General features: G+C 66.0%; 3 non-coding genes across 3 annotated transcripts; all 3 read right to left on the minus strand.

Moving 5' to 3' along the window:
* Positions 1-516: 516 nt before the first annotated feature.
* Positions 517-635, minus strand: LOC125974292 (5S ribosomal RNA). Its single transcript, XR_007483463.1, has one exon. It is a non-coding gene; the product is annotated as a 5S ribosomal RNA (ribosomal RNA).
* Positions 636-1,266: 631 nt separating this feature from the next.
* LOC125974414 (5S ribosomal RNA) lies at positions 1,267-1,385 on the minus strand. The gene has a single exon (XR_007483533.1). It is a non-coding gene; the product is annotated as a 5S ribosomal RNA (ribosomal RNA).
* Positions 1,386-19,246: 17,861 nt separating this feature from the next.
* LOC125974293 (5S ribosomal RNA) lies at positions 19,247-19,365 on the minus strand. The gene has a single exon (XR_007483465.1). It is a non-coding gene; the product is annotated as a 5S ribosomal RNA (ribosomal RNA).
* Between the last annotated feature and the right edge of the window lie 28 nt (positions 19,366-19,393).

A 19,393-nucleotide genomic window follows, 5' to 3' on the forward strand; every position in this document is an offset into this window, starting at 1 on the left:
TTTATATAGATTTATTGTTTATTTATATATATAAAGGCAGGTCCGCAAAAGTATTTCTGACGCGTAGCCGGTCCGTGGCGCAAGAAAGGTTGGGGACCACTAGTCTAAAAGAATCTGGCCGTAACTGGAATAGGGTTCTACGCGAATGCCCAACGGAAAAGTGAAGTGCACAAAACCTGCATTTGGCTGTATCAAAATAAATGTCATGAAAAAGGTAAAAACACTACATGGAAGCGCAATGTGTTGTGCTGGGTTCTTTTACAAGTAAAGACTGCTGCTTTGAGTTCACAGGGAGCCATGCTCTTTATTCACTGTACATAGTCTGTCCTCTAGCGGTAAAAACGTGAACTGCAATGCTATGGCTGTCGCCACACAATGTAGGTTTTAAACTCGTGTTGTAGTTTCAGTGTTGGAGTTCAAACTAGGCTTGCAGTTTCCGAATGCCATTCGTGATGGGTGCTGTAAAAAGTTCTTGGCTTAAACGATTGAAGTGCACATAAGAAAAAAAAAAAAAAAAGCTTACGGTAACTGGTATTCCCAGGCGGTCTCCCATCCAAGTACTAACCAGGCCCGACCCTGCTTAGCCTCCGAGATCGGACGAGATCGGGCGCTCTCAGGGTAGTATGGCCGTAAGCTGTGAGACCGCTCAGCATTTTTCATTTTATAGACACAATCGCCCCTGAAACCATGCCAAGCAGCGGCGGGACTTGATAGCTGTGGTAAAAGTTTCCTTTCACAATTGACGTGGGGAAAAAAAAAAAAAAAAGGCTTTCAGCACCTGGTATTCCCGGACGGTCACCCTTCCCTTTTGTTTTTTTTTGGTTTTTTTTACAACCAGGGCCGAAACAGGCTTTCTTCCAAGGCTTTTGGTCTTTTCTGGAAACATGGCTATCATGAAAAGTTATTGACAGCTTTTTATGCGGTAGCACGAATTTGCCGTTGCGACCTGCATTTTGCTGAATCAAAATAAATGCCTTGAAAAGTTTAAAAACACTTCATGGAAGTGTTGTGTTGGGTTCTTTTACAAGTCAAGCCTGCTGCTTTGAGTTCACAGGGAGCCATGCTCACTGTACATAGTCTGCTCTCTAGCGGTAAAAAATTTAACTACAATGCTGTGGATGTCACCACATAATATAGCTTTCAAACTCGTGTTATAGTTTCAATGTCGGAGTTTAAATTAGGCTTGCTGTTTCCGGATGCCATTCGTGATGGGTGTTGTAAAAAATAGTTTCTTAAACGATTGAAGTGCACATAAGAAAAAGAAAAAGCTTACAGCACCTGGTATTCCCAGGCGGTCTCCCATCCAAGTACTAACCAGGCCCGACCCTGCTTAGCTTCCGAGATCGGACGAGATCGGGCGTTCTCAGGGTAGTATGGCCGTAAGCCGTGAGGTGACCCAACATTTTGCATTTTATAGACACAATCGCCCCTGAAACTAGCGCGCGAGCCAATGAAGCCTTCAAAACTGCTTCGGCACATGGAGACCAAGCATCCTGCATTAAAAGACAAACCTTAACCACTTCGGGTTTCATTGTCTCCGATTACGCCTGGATGGGACCGGCTCGTTTCTGAGAAACAAGCTCGGTGCTCCCAATAATTCAACGTAATGGTGACTTTTATTTTTATGTGGTTTATATTTGTTTTTATGCCAGTCGTATCATTTTATTTAATCGTATTTACCGTATTTGCCGGTGTACAGGTCGACTCGGTGTATAAGTCGACCCCCTAAAATTCGACGGAAATTTACGATTTTATGATATATCCTTTGTATAAGTCGAGCTCAATTGTTGCATTATATTAAACTTCAAAATTGAATATGCGAAATTTATTGACGAAATGTGTTCAAATTCCGGGAGGCCGTGCGCATGCGGCTGTTTATAAGCACCGCGGAGGAGATCGCGGCCGGCGAGCTCGCGCACGCCGCCCGGCACCAACGGGAGGCCGGAAATAGCTGCAAGCCGAGCGGATCGGCACTTTATAAGCACCGCGGAGGAGATCGCGGCGCCTCATTGGACTTCCAGCGGCCGGCGAGCTCGCGCACCCGCCCGGCACATCCGGGAGGCCGTGCGCACGAGCCAAGTGGCCGAAAATAGCCCCCGCCGAGCGGATCGGCACTTTATAAGCACCGCGGAGGTGGTCGCGGCGCCTCATTCGACTTCCAGCGGCCGGCGAGCTCGCGCACCCGCCCGGCACATCCGGGAGGCCGTGCGCACGAGCCAAGTGGCCGAAAATAGCCCCCGCCGAGCGGATCGGCTGTTTATAAGCACCGCGGAGGTGGTCGCGGCGCCTCATTCGACTTCCAGCGTTCGGCGAGCTCGCGCACCCGCCCGGCACATCCGGGAGGCCGTGCGCACGAGCCAAGTGGCCGAAAATAGCCCCCGCCGAGCGGATCGGCTGTTTATAAGCACCGCGGAGGTGGTCGCGGCGCCTCATTCGACTTCCAGCGGCTGGCGAGCTCGCGCACCCGCCCGGCACATCCGGGAGGCCGTGCGCACGAGCCAAGTGGCCGAAAATAGCCCCCGCCGAGCGGATCGGCTGTTTATAAGCACCGCGGAGGTGGTCGCGGCGCCTCATTCGACTTCCAGCGGCCGGCGAGCTCGCGCACCCGCCCGGCACATCCGGGAGGCCGTGCGCACGAGCCAAGTGGCCGAAAATAGCCCCCGCCGAGCGGATCGGCTGTTTATAAGCACCGCGGAGGAGATCGCGGCCGGCGAGCTAGCGCACGCCGCCCGGCACCAACGGGAGGCCGGAAATAGCTCCAAGCCGAGCGGATCGGCACTTTATAAGCACCGCGGAGGTGGTCGCGGCGCCTCATTCGACTTCCAGCGGCCGGCGAGCTCGCGCACCCGCCCGGCACATCCGGGAGGCCGTGCGCACGAGCCAAGTGGCCGAAAATAGCCCCCGCCGAGGGGATCGGCTGTTTATAAGCACCGCGGAGGTGGTCGCGGCGCCTCATTCGACTTCCAGCGGCCGGCGAGCTCGCGCACCCGCCCGGCACATCCGGGAGGCCGTGCGCACGAGCCAAGTGGCCGAAAATAGCCCCCGCCGAGCGGATCGGCTGTTTATAACCACCGCGGAGGTGGTCGCGGCGCCTCATTCGACTTCCAGCGGCCGGCGAGTTCGCGCATCCGCCCGGCACATCCGGGAGGCCGTGCGCACGAGCCAAGTGGCCGAAAATAGCTCCCGCCGAGCGGATCGGCTGTTTATAAGCACCGCCGAGGTGGTCGCGGCGCCTCATTCGACTTCCAGCGGCCGGCGAGCTCGCGCACCCGCCCGGCACATCCGGGAGGCCGTGCGCACGAGCCAAGTGGCCGAAAATAGCCCCCGCCGAGCGGATCGGCTGTTTATAAGCACCGCGGAGGTGGTCGCGGCGCCTCATTCGACTTCCAGCGGCCGGCGAGCTCGCGCACCCGCCCGGCACATCCGGGAGGCCGTGCGCACGAGCCAAGTGGCCGAAAATAGCCCCCGCCGAGCGGATCGGCTGTTTGTAAGCACCGCGGAGGTGGTCGCGGCGCCTCATTCGACTTCCAGCGGCCGGCGAGCTCGCGCACCCGCCCGGCACATCCGGGAGGCCGTGTGCACGAGCCAAGTGGCCGAAAATAGCCCCCGCCGAGCGGATCGGCTGTTTATAAGCACCGCGGAGGTGGTCGCGGCGCCTCATTCGACTTCCAGCGGCCGGCGAGCTCGCGCACCCGCCCGGCACATCCGGGAGGCCGTGCGCACGAGCCAAGTGGCCGAAAATAGCCCCCGCCGAGCGGATCGGCTGTTTATAAGCACCGCGGAGGTGGTCGCGGCGCCTCATTCGACTTCCAGCGGCCGGCGAGCTCGTGCACCCGCCCGGCACATCCGGGAGGCCGTGCGCACGAGCCACGTGGCCGAAAATAGCCCCCGCCGAGCGGATCGGCTGTTTGTAAGCACCGCGGAGGTGGTCGCGGCGCCTCATTCGACTTCCAGCGGCCGGCGAGCTCGCGCACCCGCCCGGCACATCCGGGAGGCCGTGCGCACGAGCCAAGTGGCCGAAAATAGCCCCCGCCGAGCGGATCGGCTGTTTATAAGCACCGCGGAGGTGGTCGCGGCGCCTCATTCGACTTCCAGCGGCCGGCGAGCTCGCGCACCCGCCCGGCACATCCGGGAGGCCGTGCGCACGAGCCAAGTGGCCGAAAATAGCCCCCGCCGAGCGGATCGGCTTTTTGTAAGCACCGCGGAGGTGGTCGCGGCGCCTCATTCGACTTCCAGCGGCCGGCGAGCTCGCGCACCCGCCCGGCACATCCGGGAGGCCGTGCGCACGAGCCAAGTGGCCGAAAATAGCCCCCGCCGAGCGGATCGGCTGTTTATAAGCACCGCGGAGGTGGTCGCGGCGCCTCATTCGACTTCCAGCGGCCGGCGAGCTCGCGCACCCGCCCGGCACATCCGGGAGGCCGTGCGCACGAGCCAAGTGGCCGAAAACAGCCCCCGCCGAGCGGATCGGCTGTTTATAAGCACCGCGGAGGTGGTCGCGGCGCCTCATTCGACTTCCAGCGGCCGGCGAGCTCGCGCACCCGCCCGGCACATCCGGGAGGCCGTGCGCACGAGCCAAGTGGCCGAAAATAGCTCCCGCCGAGCGGATCGGCTGTTTATAAGAACCGCGGAGGTGGTCGCGGCACCTCATTCGACTTCCAGCGGCCGGCGAGCTCGCGCACCCGACCGGCACATCCGGGAGGCCGTGCGCACGAGCCAAGTGGCCGAAAATAGTCCCCACCGAGCGGATCGGCGGTTTATAAGCACCGCGGAGGTGGTCGCGGCGCCTCATTCGACTTCCAGCGGCCGGCGAGCTCGCGCACCCGCCCGGCACATCCGGGAGGCCGTGCGCACGAGCCAAGTGGCCGAAAATAGCCCCCGCCGAGCGGATCGGCTGTTTATAAGCACCGCGGAGGAGATCGCGGCCGGCGAGCTAGCGCACGCCGCCCGGCACCAACGGGAGGCCGGAAATAGCTCCAAGCCGAGCGGATCGGCACTTTATAAGCACCGCGGAGGTGGTCGCGGCGCCTCATTCGACTTCCAGCGGCCGGCGACCTCGCGCACCCGCCCGGCACATCCGGGAGGCCGTGCGCACGAGCCAAGTGGCCGAAAATAGCCCGCGCCGAGCGGATCGGCTGTTTATAAGCACCGCGGAGGTGGTCGCGGCGCCTCATTCGACTTCCAGCGGCCGGCGAGCTCGCGCACCCGCCCGGCACATCCGGGAGGCCGTGCGCACGAGCCACGTGGCCGAAAATAGCCCCCGCCGAGCGGATCGGCTGTTTGTAAGCACCGCGGAGGTGGTCGCGGCGCCTCATTCGACTTCCAGCGGCCGGCGAGCTCATGCACCCGCCCGGCACATCCGGGAGGCCGTGCGCACGAGCCAAGTGGCCGAAAATAGCCCCCGCCGAGCGGATCGGCTGTTTATAAGCACCGCGGAGGTGGTCGCGGCGCCTCATTCGACTTCCAGCGGCCGGCGAGCTCGCGCACCCGCCCGGCACATCCGGGAGGCCGTGCGCACGAGCCAAGTGGCCGAAAATAGCCCCCGCCGAGCGGATCGGCTGTTTGTAAGCACCGCGGAGGTGGTCGCGGCGCCTCATTCGACTTCCAGCTGCCGGCGAGCTCGCGCACCCGCCCGGCACATCCGGGAGGCTGTGCGCACGAGCCAAGTGGCCGAAAATAGCCCCCGCCGAGCGGATCGGCTGTTTATAAGCACCGCGGAGGTGGTCGCGGCGCCTCATTCGACTTCCAGCGGCCGGCGAGCTCGCGCACCCGCCCGGCACATCCGGGAGGCCGTGCGCACGAGCCAAGTGGCCGAAAATAGCCCCCGCCGAGCGGATCGGCTGTTTATAAGCACCGCGGAGGTGGTCGCGGCGCCTCATTCGACTTCCAGCGGCCGGCGAGCTCGCGCACCCGCCCGGCACATCCGGGAGGCCGTGCGCACGAGCCAAGTGGCCAAAAATAGCCCCCGCCGAGCGGATCGGCTGTTTATAAGCACCGCGGAGGTGGTCGCGGCGCCTCATTCGACTTCCAGCGGCCGGCGAGCTCGCGCACCCGCCCGGCACATCCGGGAGGCCGTGCGCACGAGCCAAGTGGCCGAAAATAGCCCCCGCCGAGCGGATCGGCTGTTTATAAGCACCGCGGAGGTGGTCGCGGCGCCTCATTCGACTTCCAGCGGCCGGCGAGCTCGCGCACCCGCCCGGCACATCCGGGAGGCCGTGCGCACGAGCCAAGTGGCCGAAAATAGCCCCCGCCGAGCGGATCGGCTGTTTATAAGCACCGCGGAGGTGGTCGCGGCGCCTCATTCGACTTCCAGCGGCCGGCGAGCTCGCGCACCCGCCCGGCACATCCGGGAGGCCGTGCGCACGAGCCAAGTGGCCGAAAATAGCCCCCGCCGAGCGGATCGGCGGTTTATAAGCACCGCGGAGGTGGTCGCGGCGCCTCATTCGACTTCCAGCGGCCGGCGAGCTCGCGCACCCGCCCGGCACATCCGGGAGGCCGTGCGCACGAGCTAAGTGGCCGAAAATATCCCCCGCCGAGCGAATCGGCTGTTTATAAGCACCGCGGAGGTGGTCGCGGCGCCTCATTCGATTTCCAGCGGCCGGCGAGCTCGCGCACCCGCCCGGCACATCCGGGAGGCCGTGCGCACGAGCCAAGTGGCCGAAAATAGCCCCCGCCGAGCGGATCGGCTGTCTATAAGCACTGCGGAGGTGGTCGCGGCGCCTCATTCGACTTCCAGCGGCCGGCGAGCTCGCGCACCCGCCCGGCACATCTGGGAGGCCGTGCGCACGAGCCAAGTGGCCGAAAATAGCCCCCGCCGAGCGGATCGGCTGTTTATAAGCACCGCGGAGGTGGTCGCGGCGCCTCATTCGACTTCCAGCGGCCGGCGAGCTCGCGCACCCGCCCGGCACATCCGGGAGGCCGTGCGCACGAGCCAAGTGGCCGAAAATAGCCCCCGCCGAGCGGATCGGCTGTTTATAAGCACCGCGGAGGTGGTCGCGGCGCCTCATTCGACTTCCAGCGGCCGGCGAGCTCGCGCACCCGCCCGGCACATCCGGGAGGCCGTGCGCACGAGCCAAGTGGCCGAAAATAGCCCCCACCGAGCGGATCGGCTGTTTATAAGCACCGCGGAGGTGGTCGCGGCGCCTCATTCGACTTCCAGCGGCCGGCGAGCTCGCGCACCCGCCCGGCACATCCGGGAGGCCGTGCGCACGAGCCAAGTGGCCGAAAATAGCCCCCGCCGAGCGGATCGGCTGTTTATAAGCACCGCGGAGGTGGTCGCGGCGCCTCATTGGACTTCCAGCGGCCGGCGAGCTCGCGCACCCGCCCGGCACATCCGGGAGGCCGGGCGCACGAGCCAAGTGGCCGAAAATAGCCCCCGCCGAGCGGATCGGCACTTTATAAGCACCGCGGAGGTGGTCGCGGCGCCTCATTCGACTTCCAGCGGCCGGCGAGCTCGCGCACCCGCCCGGCACATCCGGGAGGCCGTGCGCACGAGCCAAGTGGCCGAAAATAGCCCCCGCCGAGCGGATCGGCTGTTTATAAGCACCGCGGAGGTGGTCGCGGCGCCTCATTCGACTTCCAGCGTTCGGCGAGCTTGCGCACCCGCCCGGCACATCCGGGAGGCCGTGCGCACGAGCCAAGTGGCCGAAAATAGCCCCCGCCGAGCGGATCGGCTGTTTATAAGCACCGCGGAGGTGGTCGCGGCGCCTCATTCGACTTCCAGCGGCCGGCGAGCTCGCGCACCCGCCCGGCACATCCGGGAGGCCGTGCGCACGAGCCAAGTGGCCGAAAATAGCCCCCGCCGAGCGGATCGGCTGTTTATAAGCACCGCGGAGGTGGTCGCGGCGCCTCATTCGACTTCCAGCGGCCGGCGAGCTCGCGCACCCGCCCGGCACATCCGGGAGGCCGTGTGCACGAGCCAAGTGGCCGAAAATAGCCCCCGCCGAGCGGATCGGCTGTTTGTAAGCACCGCGGAGGTGGTCGCGGCGCCTCATTCGACTTCCAGCGGCCGGCGAGCTCGCGCACCCGCCCGGCACATCCGGGAGGCCGTGCGCACGAGCCAAGTGGCCGAAAATAGCCCCCGCCGAGCGGATCGGCTGTTTATAAGCACCGCGGAGGTGGTCGCGGCGCCTCATTCGACTTCCAGCGGCCGGCGAGCTCGCGCACCCGCCCGGCACATCCGGGAGGCCGTGCGCACGAGCCAAGTGGCCGAAAATAGCCCCCGCCGAGCGGATCGGCTGTTTATAAGCACCGCGGAGGTGGTCGCGGCGCCTCATTCGACTTCCAGCGGCCGGCGAGCTCGCGCACCCGCCCGGCACATCCGGGAGGCCGTGCGCACGAGCCACGTGGCCGAAAATAGCCCCCGCCGAGCGGATCGGCTGTTTGTAAGCACCGCGGAGGTGGTCGCGGCGCCTCATTCGACTTCCAGCGGCCGGCGAGCTCGTGCACCCGCCCGGCACATCCGGGAGGCCGTGCGCACGAGCCAAGTGGCCGAAAATAGCCCCCGCCGAGCGGATCGGCTGTTTATAAGCACCGCGGAGGTGGTCGCGGCGCCTCATTCGACTTCCAGCGGCCGGCGAGCTCGCGCACCCGCCCGGCACATCCGGGAGGCCGTGCGCACGAGCCAAGTGGCCGAAAATAGCCCCCGCCGAGCGGATCGGCTGTTTGTAAGCACCGCGGAGGTGGTCGCGGCGCCTCATTCGACTTCCAGCTGCCGGCGAGCTCGCGCACCCGCCCGGCACATCCGGGAGGCTGTGCGCACGAGCCAAGTGGCCGAAAATAGCCCCCGCCGAGCGGATCGGCTGTTTATAAGCACCGCGGAGGTGGTCGCGGCGCCTCATTCGACTTCCAGCGGCCGGCGAGCTCGCGCACCCGCCCGGCACATCCGGGAGGCCGTGCGCACGAGCCAAGTGGCCGAAAATAGCCCCCGCCGAGCGGATCGGCTGTTTATAAGCACCGCGGAGGTGGTCGCGGCGCCTCATTCGACTTCCAGCGGCCGGCGAGCTCGCGCACCCGCCCGGCACATCCGGGAGGCCGTGCGCACGAGCCAAGTGGCCGAAAATAGCCCCCGCCGAGCGGATCGGCTGTTTATAAGCACCGCGGAGGTGGTCGCGGCGCCTCATTCGACTTCCAGCGGCCGGCGAGCTCGCGCACCCGCCCGGCACATCCGGGAGGCCGTGCGCACGAGCTAAGTGGCCGAAAATATCCCCCGCCGAGCGGATCGGCTGTTTATAAGCACCGCGGAGGTGGTCGCGGCGCCTCATTCGACTTCCAGCGGCCGGCGAGCTCGCGCACCCGCCCGGCACATCCGGGAGGCCGTGCGCACGAGCCAAGTGGCCGAAAATAGCCCCCGCCGAGCGGATCGGCTGTTTATAAGTACCGCGGAGGTGGTCGCGGCGCCTCATTCGACTTCCAGCGGCCGGCGAGCTCGCGCACCCGCCCGGCACATCCGGGAGGCCGTGCGCACGAGCCAAGTGGCCGAAAATAGCCCCCGCCGAGCGGATCGGCTGTTTATAAGCACCGCGGAGGTGGTCGCGGCGCCTCATTCGACTTCCAGCGGCCGGCGAGCTCGCGCACCCGCCCGGCACATCCGGGAGGCCGTGCGCACGAGCCAAGTGGCCGAAAATAGCCCCCGCCGAGCGGATCGGCTGTTTATAAGCACCGCGGAGGTGGTCGCGGCGCCTCATTCGACTTCCAGGGGCCGGCGACCTCGCGCACCCGCCCGGCACATCCGGGAGGCCGTGCGCACGAGCCAAGTGGCCGAAAATAGCCCCCGCCGAGCGGATCGGCTGTTTGTAAGCACCGCGGAGGTGGTCGCGGCGCCTCATTCGACTTCCAGCGTTCGGCGAGCTCGCGCACCCGCCCGGCACATCCGGGAGGCCGTGCGCACGAGCCAAGTGGCCGAAAATAGCCCCCGCCGAGCGGATCGGCTGTTTATAAGCACCGCGGAGGTGGTCGCGGCGCCTCATTCGACTTCCAGCGGCCGGCGAGCTCGCGCACCCGCCCGGCACATCCGGGAGGCCGTGCGCATCAGCCAAGTGGCCGAAAATAGCCCCCGCCGAGCGGATCGGCTGTTTATAAGCACCGCGGAGGTGGTCGCGGCGCCTCATTCGACTTCCAGCGGCCGGCGAGCTCGCGCACCCGCCCGGCACATCCGGGAGGCCGTGCGCACGAGCCAAGTGGCCGAAAACAGCCCCCGCCGAGCGGATCGGCTGTTTATAAGCACCGCGGAGGTGGTCGCGGCGCCTCATTCGACTTCCAGCGGCCGGCGAGCTCGCGCACCCGCCCGGCACATCCGGGAGGCCGTGCGCACGAGCCAAGTGGCCGAAAATAGCTCCCGCCGAGCGGATCGGCTGTTTATAAGAACCGCGGAGGTGGTCGCGGCGCCTCATTCGACTTCCAGCGGCCGGCGAGCTCGCGCACCCGACCGGCACATCCGGGAGGCCGTGCGCACGAGCCAAGTGGCCGAAAATAGTCCCCACCGAGCGGATCGGCGGTTTATAAGCACCGCGGAGGTGGTCGCGGCGCCTCATTCGACTTCCAGCGGCCGGCGAGCTCGCGCACCCGCCCGGCACATCCGGGAGGCCGTGCGCACGAGCCAAGTGGCCGAAAATAGCCCCCGCCGAGCGGATCGGCTGTTTATAAGCACCGCGGAGGAGATCGCGGCCGGCGAGCTAGCGCACGCCGCCCGGCACCAACGGGAGGCCGGAAATAGCTCCAAGCCGAGCGGATCGGCACTTTATAAGCACCGCGGAGGTGGTCGCGGCGCCTCATTCGACTTCCAGCGGCCGGCGAGCTCGCGCACCCGCCCGGCACATCCGGGAGGCCGTGCGCACGAGCCAAGTGGCCGAAAATAGCCCCCGCCGAGGGGATCGGCTGTTCATAAGCACCGCGGAGGTGGTCGCGGCGCCTCATTCGACTTCCAGCGGCCGGCGAGCTCGCGCACCCGCCCGGCACATCCGGGAGGCCGTGCGCACGAGCCAAGTGGCCGAAAATAGCCCCCGCCGAGCGGATCGGCTGTTTATAACCACCGCGGAGGTGGTCGCGGCGCCTCATTCGACTTCCAGCGGCCGGCGAGTTCGCGCATCCGCCCGGCACATCCGGGAGGCCGTGCGCACGAGCCAAGTGGCCGAAAATAGCTCCCGCCGAGCGGATCGGCTGTTTATAAGCACCGCCGAGGTGGTCGCGGCGCCTCATTCGACTTCCAGCGGCCGGCGAGCTCGCGCACCCGCCCGGCACATCCGGGAGGCCGTGCGCACGAGCCAAGTGGCCGAAAATAGCCCCCGCCGAGCGGATCGGCTGTTTATAAGCACCGCGGAGGTGGTCGCGGCGCCTCATTCGACTTCCAGCGGCCGGCGAGCTCGCGCACCCGCCCGGCACATCCGGGAGGCCGTGCGCACGAGCCAAGTGGCCGAAAATAGCCCCCGCCGAGCGGATCGGCTGTTTGTAAGCACCGCGGAGGTGGTCGCGGCGCCTCATTCGACTTCCAGCGGCCGGCGAGCTCGCGCAACCGCCCGGCACATCCGGGAGGCCGTGTGCACGAGCCAAGTGGCCGAAAATAGCCCCCGCCGAGCGGATCGGCTGTTTATAAGCACCGCGGAGGTGGTCGCGGCGCCTCATTCGACTTCCAGCGGCCGGCGAGCTCGCGCACCCGCCCGGCACATCCGGGAGGCCGTGCGCACGAGCCAAGTGGCCGAAAATAGCCCCCGCCGAGCGGATCGGCTGTTTATAAGCACCGCGGAGGTGGTCGCGGCGCCTCATTCGACTTCCAGCGGCCGGCGAGCTCGTGCACCCGCCCGGCACATCCGGGAGGCCGTGCGCACGAGCCACGTGGCCGAAAATAGCCCCCGCCGAGCGGATCGGCTGTTTGTAAGCACCGCGGAGGTGGTCGCGGCGCCTCATTCGACTTCCAGCGGCCGGCGAGCTCGCGCACCCGCCCGGCACATCCGGGAGGCCGTGCGCACGAGCCAAGTGGCCGAAAATAGCCCCCGCCGAGCGGATCGGCTGTTTATAAGCACCGCGGAGGTGGTCGCGGCGCCTCATTCGACTTCCAGCGGCCGGCGAGCTCGCGCACCCGCCCGGCACATCCGGGAGGCCGTGCGCACGAGCCAAGTGGCCGAAAATAGCCCCCGCCGAGCGGATCGGCTGTTTGTAAGCACCGCGGAGGTGGTCGCGGCGCCTCATTCGACTTCCAGCGGCCGGCGAGCTCGCGCACCCGCCCGGCACATCCGGGAGGCCGTGCGCACGAGCCAAGTGGCCGAAAATAGCCCCCGCCGAGCGGATCGGCTGTTTATAAGCACCGCGGAGGTGGTCGCGGCGCCTCATTCGACTTCCAGCGGCCGGCGAGCTCGCGCACCCGCCCGGCACATCCGGGAGGCCGTGCGCACGAGCCAAGTGGCCGAAAACAGCCCCCGCCGAGCGGATCGGCTGTTTATAAGCACCGCGGAGGTGGTCGCGGCGCCTCATTCGACTTCCAGCGGCCGGCGAGCTCGCGCACCCGCCCGGCACATCCGGGAGGCCGTGCGCACGAGCCAAGTGGCCGAAAATAGCTCCCGCCGAGCGGATCGGCTGTTTATAAGAACCGCGGAGGTGGTCGCGGCGCCTCATTCGACTTCCAGCGGCCGGCGAGCTCGCGCACCCGACCGGCACATCCGGGAGGCCGTGCGCACGAGCCAAGTGGCCGAAAATAGTCCCCACCGAGCGGATCGGCGGTTTATAAGCACCGCGGAGGTGGTCGCGGCGCCTCATTCGACTTCCAGCGGCCGGCGAGCTCGCGCACCCGCCCGGCACATCCGGGAGGCCGTGCGCACGAGCCAAGTGGCCGAAAATAGCCCCCGCCGAGCGGATCGGCTGTTTATAAGCACCGCGGAGGAGATCGCGGCCGGCGAGCTAGCGCACGCCGCCCGGCACCAACGGGAGGCCGGAAATAGCTCCAAGCCGAGCGGATCGGCACTTTATAAGCACCGCGGAGGTGGTCGCGGCGCCTCATTCGACTTCCAGCGGCCGGCGACCTCGCGCACCCGCCCGGCACATCCGGGAGGCCGTGCGCACGAGCCAAGTGGCCGAAAATAGCCCGCGCCGAGCGGATCGGCTGTTTATAAGCACCGCGGAGGTGGTCGCGGCGCCTCATTCGACTTCCAGCGGCCGGCGAGCTCGCGCACCCGCCCGGCACATCCGGGAGGCCGTGCGCACGAGCCACGTGGCCGAAAATAGCCCCCGCCGAGCGGATCGGCTGTTTGTAAGCACCGCGGAGGTGGTCGCGGCGCCTCATTCGACTTCCAGCGGCCGGCGAGCTCGTGCACCCGCCCGGCACATCCGGGAGGCCGTGCGCACGAGCCAAGTGGCCGAAAATAGCCCCCGCCGAGCGGATCGGCTGTTTATAAGCACCGCGGAGGTGGTCGCGGCGCCTCATTCGACTTCCAGCGGCCGGCGAGCTCGCGCACCCGCCCGGCACATCCGGGAGGCCGTGCGCACGAGCCAAGTGGCCGAAAATAGCCCCCGCCGAGCGGATCGGCTGTTTGTAAGCACCGCGGAGGTGGTCGCGGCGCCTCATTCGACTTCCAGCTGCCGGCGAGCTCGCGCACCCGCCCGGCACATCCGGGAGGCTGTGCGCACGAGCCAAGTGGCCGAAAATAGCCCCCGCCGAGCGGATCGGCTGTTTATAAGCACCGCGGAGGTGGTCGCGGCGCCTCATTCGACTTCCAGCGGCCGGCGAGCTCGCGCACCCGCCCGGCACATCCGGGAGGCCGTGCGCACGAGCCAAGTGGCCGAAAATAGCCCCCGCCGAGCGGATCGGCTGTTTATAAGCACCGCGGAGGTGGTCGCGGCGCCTCATTCGACTTCCAGCGGCCGGCGAGCTCGCGCACCCGCCCGGCACATCCGGGAGGCCGTGCGCACGAGCCAAGTGGCCGAAAATAGCCCCCGCCGAGCGGATCGGCTGTTTATAAGCACCGCGGAGGTGGTCGCGGCGCCTCATTCGACTTCCAGCGGCCGGCGAGCTCGCGCACCCGCCCGGCACATCCGGGAGGCCGTGCGCACGAGCCAAGTGGCCGAAAATAGCCCCCGCCGAGCGGATCGGCTGTTTATAAGCACCGCGGAGGTGGTCGCGGCGCCTCATTCGACTTCCAGCGGCCGGCGAGCACGCGCACCCGCCCGGCACATCCGGGAGGCCGTGCGCACGAGCCAAGTGGCCGAAAATAGCCCCCGCCGAGCGGATCGGCTGTTTATAAGCACCGCGGAGGTGGTCGCGGCGCCTCATTCGACTTCCAGCGGCCGGCGAGCTCGCGCACCCGCCCGGCACATCCGGGAGGCCGTGCGCACGAGCCAAGTGGCCGAAAATAGCCCCCGCCGAGCGGATCGGCTGTTTATAAGCACCGCGGAGGTGGTCGCGGCGCCTCATTCGACTTCCAGCGGCCGGCGAGCTCGCGCACCCGCCCGGCACATCCGGGAGGCCGTGCGCACGAGCCAAGTGGCCGAAAATAGCCCCCGCCGAGCGGATCGGCGGTTTATAAGCACCGCGGAGGTGGTCGCGGCGCCTCATTCGACTTCCAGCGGCCGGCGAGCTCGCGCACCCGCCCGGCACATCCGGGAGGCCGTGCGCACGAGCCAAGTGGCCGAAAATAGCCCCCGCCGAGCGGATCGGCTGTCTATAAGCACCGCGGAGGTGGTTGCGGCGCCTCATTCGACTTCCAGCGGCCGGCGAGCTCGCGCACCCGCCCGGCACATCCGGGAGGCCGTGCGCACGAGCCAAGTGGCCGAAAATAGCCCCCGCCGAGCGGATCGGCTGTTTATAAGCACCGCGGAGGTGGTCGCGGCGCCTCATTCGACTTCCAGCGGCCGGCGACCTCGCGCACCCGCCCGGCACATCCGGGAGGACGTGCGCACGAGCCAAGTGGCCGAAAATAGCCCCCGCCGAGCGGATCGGCTGTTTGTAAGCACCGCGGAGGTGGTCGCGGCGCCTCATTCGACTTCCAGCGTTCGGCGAGCTCGCGCACCCGCCCGGCACATCCGGGAGGCCGTGTGCACGAGCCAAGTGGCCGAAAATAGCCCCCACCGAGCGGATCGGCTGTTTATAAGCACCGCGGAGGTGGTCGCGGCGCCTCATTCGACTTCCAGCGGCCGGCGAGCTCGCGCACCCGCCCGGCACATCCGGGAGGCCGTGCGCACGAGCCAAGTGGCCGAAAATAGCCCCCGCCGAGCGGATCGGCTGTTTATAAGCACCGCGGAGGTGGTCGCGGCGCCTCATTGGACTTCCAGCGGCCGGCGAGCTCGCGCACCCGCCCGGCACATCCGGGAGGCCGTGCGCACGAGCCAAGTGGCCGAAAATAGCCCCCGCCGAGCGGATCGGCACTTTATAAGCACCGCGGAGGTGGTCGCGGCGCCTCATTCGACTTCCAGCGTTCGGCGAGCTTGCGCACCCGCCCGGCACATCCGGGAGGCCGTGCGCACGAGCCAAGTGGCCGAAAATAGCCCCCGCCGAGCGGATCGGCTGTTTATAAGCACCGCGGAGGTGGTCGCGGCGCCTCATTCGACTTCCAGCGTTCGGCGAGCTTGCGCACCCGCCCGGCACATCCGGGAGGCCGTGCGCACGAGCCAAGTGGCCGAAAATAGCCCCCGCCGAGCGGATCGGCTGTTTATAAGCACCGCGGAGGTGGTCGCGGCGCCTCATTCGACTTCCAGCGGCCGGCGAGCTCGCGCACCCGCCCGGCACATCCGGGAGGCCGTGCGCACGAGCCAAGTGGCCGAAAATAGCCCCCGCCGAGCGGATCGGCTGTTTATAAGCACCGCGGAGGTGGTCGCGGCGCCTCATTCGACTTCCAGCGGCCGGCGAGCTCGCGCACCCGCCCGGCACATCCGGGAGGCCGTGTGCACGAGCCAAGTGGCCGAAAATAGCCCCCGCCGAGCGGATCGGCTGTTTGTAAGCACCGCGGAGGTGGTCGCGGCGCCTCATTCGACTTCCAGCGGCCGGCGAGCTCGCGCACCCGCCCGGCACATCCGGGAGGCCGTGCGCACGAGCCAAGTGGCCGAAAATAGCCCCCGCCGAGCGGATCGGCTGTTTATAAGCACCGCGGAGGTGGTCGCGGCGCCTCATTCGACTTCCAGCGGCCGGCGAGCTCGCGCACCCGCCCGGCACATCCGGGAGGCCGTGCGCACGAGCCAAGTGGCCGAAAATAGCCCCCGCCGAGCGGATCGGCTGTTTATAAGCACCGCGGAGGTGGTCGCGGCGCCTCATTCGACTTCCAGCGGCCGGCGAGCTCGCGCACCCGCCCGGCACATCCGGGAGGCCGTGCGCACGAGCCACGTGGCCGAAAATAGCCCCCGCCGAGCGGATCGGCTGTTTGTAAGCACCGCGGAGGTGGTCGCGGCGCCTCATTCGACTTCCAGCGGCCGGCGAGCTCGTGCACCCGCCCGGCACATCCGGGAGGCCGTGCGCACGAGCCAAGTGGCCGAAAATAGCCCCCGCCGAGCGGATCGGCTGTTTATAAGCACCGCGGAGGTGGTCGCGGCGCCTCATTCGACTTCCAGCGGCCGGCGAGCTCGCGCACCCGCCCGGCACATCCGGGAGGCCGTGCGCACGAGCCAAGTGGCCGAAAATAGCCCCCGCCGAGCGGATCGGCTGTTTGTAAGCACCGCGGAGGTGGTCGCGGCGCCTCATTCGACTTCCAGCTGCCGGCGAGCTCGCGCACCCGCCCGGCACATCCGGGAGGCTGTGCGCACGAGCCAAGTGGCCGAAAATAGCCCCCGCCGAGCGGATCGGCTGTTTATAAGCACCGCGGAGGTGGTCGCGGCGCCTCATTCGACTTCCAGCGGCCGGCGAGCTCGCGCACCCGCCCGGCACATCCGGGAGGCCGTGCGCACGAGCCAAGTGGCCGAAAATAGCCCCCGCCGAGCGGATCGGCTGTTTATAAGCACCGCGGAGGTGGTCGCGGCGCCTCATTCGACTTCCAGCGGCCGGCGAGCTCGCGCACCCGCCCGGCACATCCGGGAGGCCGTGCGCACGAGCCAAGTGGCCGAAAATAGCCCCCGCCGAGCGGATCGGCTGTCTATAAGCACCGCGGAGGTGGTCGCGGCGCCTCATTCGACTTCCAGCGGCCGGCGAGCTCGCGCACCCGCCCGGCACATCCGGGAGGCCGTGCGCACGAGCTAAGTGGCCGAAAATATCCCCCGCCGAGCGGATCGGCTGTTTATAAGCACCGCGGAGGTGGTCGCGGCGCCTCATTCGACTTCCAGCGGCCGGCGAGCTCGCGCACCCGCCCGGCACATCCGGGAGGCCGTGCGCACGAGCCAAGTGGCCGAAAATAGCCCCCGCCGAGCGGATCGGCTGTTTATAAGTACCGCGGAGGTGGTCGCGGCGCCTCATTCGACTTCCAGCGGCCGGCGAGCTCGCGCACCCGCCCGGCACATCCGGGAGGCCGTGCGCACGAGCCAAGTGGCCGAAAATAGCCCCCGCCGAGCGGATCGGCTGTTTATAAGCACCGCGGAGGTGGTCGCGGCGCCTCATTCGACTTCCAGCGGCCGGCGAGCTCGCGCACCCGCCCGGCACATCCGGGAGGCCGTGCGCACGAGCCAAGTGGCCGAAAATAGCCCCCGCCGAGCGGATCGGCTGTTTATAAGCACCGCGGAGGTGGTCGCTTCGCCTCATTCGACTTCCAGGGGCCGGCGACCTCGCGCACCCGCCCGGCACATCCGGGAGGCCGTGCGCACGAGCCAAGTGGCCGAAAATAGCCCCCGCCGAGCGGATCGGCTGTTTGTAAGCACCGCGGAGGTGGTCGCGGCGCCTCATTCGACTTCCAGCGTTCGGCGAGCTCGCGCACCCGCCCGGCACATCCGGGAGGCCGTGCGCACGAGCCAAGTGGCCGAAAATAGCCCCCGCCGAGCGGATCGGCTGTTTATAAGCACCGCGGAGGTGGTCGCGGCGCCTCATTCGACTTCCAGCGGCCGGCGAGCTCGCGCACCCGCCCGGCACATCCGGGAGGCCGTGCGCATCAGCCAAGTGGCCGAAAATAGCCCCCGCCGAGCGGATCGGCTGTTTATAAGCACCGCGGAGGTGGTCGCGGCGCCTCATTCGACTTCCAGCGGCCGGCGAGCTCGCGCACCCGCCCGGCACATCCGGGAGGCCGTGCGCACGAGCCAAGTGGCCGAAAATAGCCCCCGCCGAGCGGATCGGCTGTTTATAAGCACCGCGGAGGTGGTCGCGGCGCCTCATTCGACTTCCAGCGGCCGGCGAGCTCGCGCACCCGCCCGGCACATCCGGGAGGCCGTGCGCACGAGCCAAGTGGCCGAAAATAGCCCCCGCCGAGCGGATCGGCTGTTTATAAGCACCGCGGAGGTGGTCGCGGCGCCTCATTCGACTTCCAGCGGCCGGCGAGCTCGTGCACCCGCCCGGCACATCCGGGAGGCCGTGCGCACGAGCCAAGTGGCCGAAAATAGCCCCCGCCGAGCGGATCGGCTGTTTATAAGCACCGCGGAGGTGGTCGCGGCGCCTCATTCGACTTCCAGCGGGCCGCGGTCTCGCGCACGCCGCCCGGTTCAAATTTTCTAAGTGCAACGCACAATGAGATGCATGAGAAACGGCCTTGGTTACCATCACATTTGAAGCGATGAATACGAAGTTAAATTTTATGACTCGGTGTATAAGTCGAGGTCGATTTTTTTCGGTCGATTTTGGATCGAAAAAGGTCGACCAATACACCGGCAAATACGGTATATATATTTATTATAAATGTAGTATTTATTTATATAGATTTATTGTTTATTTATATATATAAAGGCAGGTCCGCAAAAGTATTTCTGACGCGTAGCCGGTCCGTGGCGCAAGAAAGGTTGGGGACCACTAGTCTAAAAGAATCTGGCCGTAACTGGAATAGGGTTCTACGCGAATGCCCAACGGAAAAGTGAAGTGCACAAAACCTGCATTTGGCTGTATCAAAATAAATGTCATGAAAAAGGTAAAAACACTACATGGAAGCGCAATGTGTTGTGCTGGGTTCTTTTACAAGTAAAGACTGCTGCTTTGAGTTCACAGGGAGCCATGCTCTTTATTCACTGTACATAGTCTGTCCTCTAGCGGTAAAAACGTGAACTGCAATGCTATGGCTGTCGCCACACAATGTAGGTTTTAAACTCGTGTTGTAGTTTCAGTGTTGGAGTTCAAACTAGGCTTGCAGTTTCCGAATGCCATTCGTGATGGGTGCTGTAAAAAGTTCTTGGCTTAAACGATTGAAGTGCACATAAGAAAAAAAAAAAAAAAAGCTTACGGTAACTGGTATTCCCAGGCGGTCTCCCATCCAAGTACTAACCAGGCCCGACCCTGCTTAGCCTCCGAGATCGGACGAGATCGGGCGCTCTCAGGGTAGTATGGCCGTAAGCTGTGAGACCGCTCAGCATTTTTCATTTT

This window comes from Syngnathus scovelli, chromosome 8 (assembly GCF_024217435.2).
Source record: "Syngnathus scovelli strain Florida chromosome 8, RoL_Ssco_1.2, whole genome shotgun sequence".
Taxonomy (NCBI): Eukaryota; Metazoa; Chordata; class Actinopteri; order Syngnathiformes; family Syngnathidae; genus Syngnathus; species Syngnathus scovelli.